Consider the following 6,000-nt stretch of genomic DNA (forward strand, 5'->3'; position numbering starts at 1 on the left):
AATAATAAACGATAGCCTATTAATCTCAATGACACTCAAGGGATTTACAGATGATTTTAAACTATTTACAGTTGTCATAACGCAAAAAGACAAACTCATAACTTTCAGTGAATATAAAGTGGCATTGTGTCGTTACGAAGAGATGAATCTGATGCTTGTAGACAATAATAACTCTAGCAATATCATGCACAAACCGGCACAACGAAATTACACAAAACCAACTATAAAACCGGCACAACCGAATTACACATCTCACCACAATGTTTTCCCCCGAAAAAAGAATAAAATTATCTGCTATAATTGTGGACGACCCAATCGCAAAGTTTCCAATCTTGATAGAAAAGCTCAAAAGTGGATTCCATCAAAAATATTGAGAACTTTCATGAAGAACATACATTTCTATTCACATGTAAATTTGACAATACAACAAACGGTAAAAATCTTCTTGTAGACTGTGGCGCTACAGCACACGTTATCACCAAGGAATCTGATTTTATTAATTTTGATTCAAACTTTAATCCCTAGTCATTTTGTCGAACTGGCCGACATTTGTCAAATAAATGATGTAGTCTTGAAAAGACGTGATGCTAAAATATCACTAAAAAATAATAAAGGCGAAATTTGTAACTGTATTCTAAAAAATGCTCTTTTCATACGTACTTGTTAGGTTAGTGCAAAAACAATGTCGTTATTTTACGTTCTACTTCAAAAGATTATAACTCGTTTTATAATAGACTTTATTTATCGAAATAAGAACCATTAGAATCGACACATTCTTACCAACGACAAGTTTATTTATCCCATTAGCATAGAAATGTGGAGTTCTGGAAACGATGAAGTCATTAAAAGCTGTCGGCATCATCTCGGCTTTTAAAGCATTTTTTTGCACAGGAAGTTGTCCAGATGCTTGAAAAAGTGATCATCGATGGGCCAGAGATCTGGTGAATATGATGGATGAAGCTACAAGGTCAGTTGAGCAACATGATGGCAAGCGTTGGTATGGAAGAGAATTGGTCCTTTCATATTGCCCAATCTCAGGCACATACATTGGAGCTTCTAGTGCATTTCGTCAATTTGTTGGCAGTACTTCTCCACCATAATTGTTTTGCTCGAATTCAAGAAGCTGTGATGGATGAGACCAGCCACAGACCACCAAACAGCCGCCATAACCTTTTTTGGGTGTAATTTTGGCGTTGGGAAATTGTGGAGCTTCTCTAGCATCCAACTACTGTGCCAAATGTCGCCGGTTATTATCATACATAACAATCTGCTCGAAAAATGGGTCGTTTTTGTTGTTCAGAATGAGCGTAGAAGACACCTCAAAATGACAATTTTTTTGATTATCATTCATTTCATGCACCACTCATTTATCCAACTTTTTTGACTTCCCTATTTGCTTTAAATGGCGAATAAATACGGAGTGATCAACCTCGAGTTCAACAGCAACTTCTTATGTAGTTTTGCGAGGATCGGCTTCAATTAAGACTTTCAAATGTTCGTTATCAACTATAGTCGGCCAGCCATAACTGATATCATGAGCTGTCTCAGCAGCTTTTTGGCCTAGTTTGAACTGGAACAAGAAAATCGTGCGGATTTGAATTTTGTCTATGCTGTGAAAAAGCCTTCAAAAAAAATAAATGAAGAGATTGAGAACGGTAACAGAAAACACGATCCAAGAGAGCGAAATACGTGCTTCAAAATGATATATAACATGGCTATATATATCAATGAATTAATTCAGAAATCATACATAAAGTAACATGTGATAAAACGATATTGTTTTTGCACCTAATATAAACAAGACATATTTTCCATAGAAACAGCCATCAAACAAGGTGTGAATATAAAGTTTGCCCATAACAAGTCAAAATTGATATACCTAAATCGAACGGTATTTGAGATTAAGGAAAATGGCCAACTGTATTCTTTAAGTTACGACTTGGAAACCTGACATAAAATTTTTGGACACTGCAATACTGCTGATATTAAAAAGTTACTAAATGTAGTCGAAGGCATGAAAATAATATCTTCAGACAATCTCCCAAATTGTTGTTTGTGCACAGGGGAAAATGGCAAAATATACAAGCAAAACACCAGACAAAAAAGCCACGTAAAGTCTCTCACTTGTACACTGTGACTTGGCAAACTCAATAAGCTCGATGGGAAGTGATAACTTCACCTATCCATTAAATTTTGTTGATGATTATTTAGGCTCGATTATGCTTTATTTCTTAAAAAAACAAATCCGACACTATCCTCGCCACTAAGAAATATTTAGCTGACATCACCCCATATAGCTTGGTGAAATGTATTCATTCAGACAATGGAAGTGAATTTACTAGTAAAGACTTTGAACTTCTATTAATTAACCATTGTATTAAATACGAGAAATCAGTGCTGTATTCCTCAGTTCAAAATGGCATTGCTGAAAGAGTATGGCGGACCCTTTTCGAAATGGCAAGATGTCTACTTATCAAATTGAAATTAGCCCAAAGTTTATGGACATACACTTTAATGGTGGCGGCATATATCAAAAATAGATTGTTCAATAAAAGATTAGGCAAACCCCTGTATGAAGCGTTTAGCCGTGTAAAACCCAAATTGAACCGAATGCATATATTTGGTTCAAATTGCTTTGCATTCATAGAAAATATCTGTAAACTAAATATTAAAAGCAAAAAAAGGTATGTTCATAGGTTACAATAAGAGTAGCCCAGTTTGCTTGATCTATTATTCAGACCAAAATGCCATAAAAAAAGTTACATGTGCAAAATTAATTGACACAAATTTACAAAATGAACAACCAGTGGACAAAAAACGTGAGGAAATATTACCTAGTATTTTTGTAAATCACAACGAAAATATTAATAATGACAAAAATTGCAATAAATCTACTGACGTAGTATTAACCAACATGCCGATACCCGATAAAGGGATCGAAAAAGGCAAGATTTCTTAAAAATTGAAACGCTACAAAACTACGCAATAGATTACTGTTACTCATTGAAAAGCGCACCAGAAAATTATATGAAGGTGGTTAATTCAGAAAATCACAAAGAATGGAAAAAAGCTATGCAATCCGAATTGGAAGCTTTATCTGAAAATAATACATATGAAATGGTACCGAAACCAGAGGATAAGAATATAATTTCTTCTTGCTGGGTTTTTATAAAAGAAAATCACTCTGGTAGTGAAACTTTTAAAACAAGATTTGTTACAAAAGGTTTTCCCCAAATTTCTGGGGTCAAATATTTTGCCACATTCTCGCCAATGACAAATTTAACAATGATTAGAATTTTATTGCAACTTGCCACTCAATACAATTTAAAAGTATATCAAATGAATGTAAAAAAAAATCCTTATTTAAATGCTCAGACTGACTGTGAGATTTATATTTACCCCCCCCCCTCCCCCTGAGGGACTTAAAATGAAAAATAAAAATTTCGTATGGAAACTGAATAGGTCACTGTACGGTCTAAAATAAAATTCTCACAATTAGAATCTTACACTCCATAATTATTTAATAGAACAAGATCCAGGCAGTGGCCCATACACACACGCATGTCTACCAAAAATATAAGTAATAAATTGTTGATTTGAGTTTTGGGGTTGACGATATATCACTAATCTCAAATTGTGACAACACTTTAAAAGATGCCAAAAATAAATTAAATAAAAAATTAAAAATGGCTGATCTTGGACAGTTATCATGGTTCCTCTGTATAAAGTTTACTTGTGAAAATGAAAGTACAACACTCATGGTACATTGACAAAATCCTGCTAAAGTTTGGAATGCAAGATTCCAAACCACATATAACACCCGTTGAGATTGATAGAAATAAAAATACAGAGACCAAAACTAAATTAGTAGACGGTCGATTATACAGAGAAATTATTGGAAGTTTAATTCATTTGATGACCGCCACTATAACAAAGCTATCTCAAAACTTATCAAAACTGACAATTAAGATTAAACTCGTGCAAAAATAAGTCATTCGTTATCTAAAAAGAACCAAGGAACAATCTTTAGTATTTAAAAATTTCGACATATCCCCTAAATTTAGAAGAATTTTCAGATTCAGATTGGAGTAACTCTGAGGATAGAAAAAGTATAACGGGATACTGTTTTAGACTGTCAAAGACTGGACCTATAATCTCCAGGAAAACTAAAAAAGCAACAAATTGCGGCTCTTTCTACCTGCGAAGCAGAGTTTATTGCACTTTCACATTCAGGGATGGAAACAATTTTTCTAAACACCCTTCTAATATCTATTTTAAAACTAGATCTAAGTAAAAAAAACAAACAGTAGTAATATATTGTGACAAACATAGTAGTATCTTATTAGCAAATAACTCTATGATTCATCAAAGCATATTGATATCATAAGAAATGAAATCAGTAAAAAATCTATTACTCTTAATTTTGTGTAATCTGAAAATAATATAGCTGACATTTTTACTAAACCTGTAACAAAGATAAGATCAAAAATTTTATCACTGAATTTTTTGGAATTTAATCTTGAATAAATCAATTTTCAGAAACCCAAAATAGAAGTTGAAAACAAAAAATTGTAAATTGTCCAGGGTACAACAATACGACCATTTTTTTCTTTCTTTCTAACCGAATTAAAAAACTAAAAATATCCAACAGAATTTTTTTTTATTTTTACACTATCAAACCAAATTAAGTCCAAAAGGACTTTTTCATTATATCAAAAAAGTGAGGGGTATTAAAATGTTTTTAATTATAATGGAGGGTATGATTACCAACATTTGGACGATCTTATTTATAACTACAATCGACCCATGAGAAGCCTCCGACCTCATTATAAAAATATTAAAATTTGGATGCAAGTCACTTTGCTGCCAGTCTCCATCTTGAGATGACTGAACCACTGCTGATATGAACTACAATGATTCTTCCCCATCATCTTTGTTCTTAAGAATTACTCAATACTCGAGATCGTGACTGCATTGATTCTCTGCTGATTTGATTTACTACCGCTATCTTTGTTCACCATAATGGCTCAACGTTTAACATGTACAATTTTTAACCTTTAAATGTGTAGGTTTAAACTTTATTTAAGGTTTTTATAGGTGCTCCATAATTTTGACCATGGCTGTATATATATATATATATATATATATATATATATATATATATATATATATATATATATATATATTTCAAAGAACGCTATTCTTCTCATCAGAGGACAGAAAGAAATCAGCAAATTATATTTGTAGCAATGCTAGAATTTGCTAGTTATGGCATTAAGTGAAACCACAATTTATTATAGTCAGAAATTGCCATAATAAGCTCTATTCTCTATTGCGTATTGAGCTTTTTTATTCGGTTGGGATTAAATTATCTTTATATAATATTGGTATTTATATTAGATTGAAGTTTACCATTACATATATCAGATAAACACTACATCCTTTTGATTTCATTACTATATATATATATATATATATATTACAAAATGTGTGATCACTTATCAAGGTCCAGGCGTCACTCATGGATAAAGGTTAATGAGTGTAAGGTGGTTAGTGAGACAACATCTCAGTCATCGTTTTTGATGAGAATTGAGTAGAATTGGATTATTTAAGGGGATAGAATAGTAAGAACTTGTTCAAATTAGACTTGAAGATGACAATGTTGTAGGCAACTGAGAGTTTCACAACCAGGCAGTTCCAGAAAAGAAGCTTTATTCATGGACTTTGCATTTAGATTTAGGATTGATAGAGAGTAGGGTCACTTGTTGGTAGTGGTTGTAGATTGATGAGTGCTTTTTGGGAAAGTTTAGCAGGAGGGGATCATTGAATGGAGCTCAGACAAGAACTTGCTGTGAAAATAATGGTAGAGTAGAGACAAGCTCGCAAGTCTCTTCTATGAGAAAGAGGTTGTATGGAAGAGAAAAGGTCATAAAGGTCATCGTCTACTAGGTTTCAAAGTCAGTTTTGAACTCTGTCAAGGCAGGATAAGATATTCCAGGC

The sequence above is a fragment of the Euprymna scolopes genome, chromosome 24, assembly GCF_053919585.1.
Source record: "Euprymna scolopes isolate OS-2025 chromosome 24, ASM5391958v1, whole genome shotgun sequence".
In the NCBI taxonomy this organism is placed as follows: Eukaryota; Metazoa; Mollusca; class Cephalopoda; order Sepiida; family Sepiolidae; genus Euprymna; species Euprymna scolopes.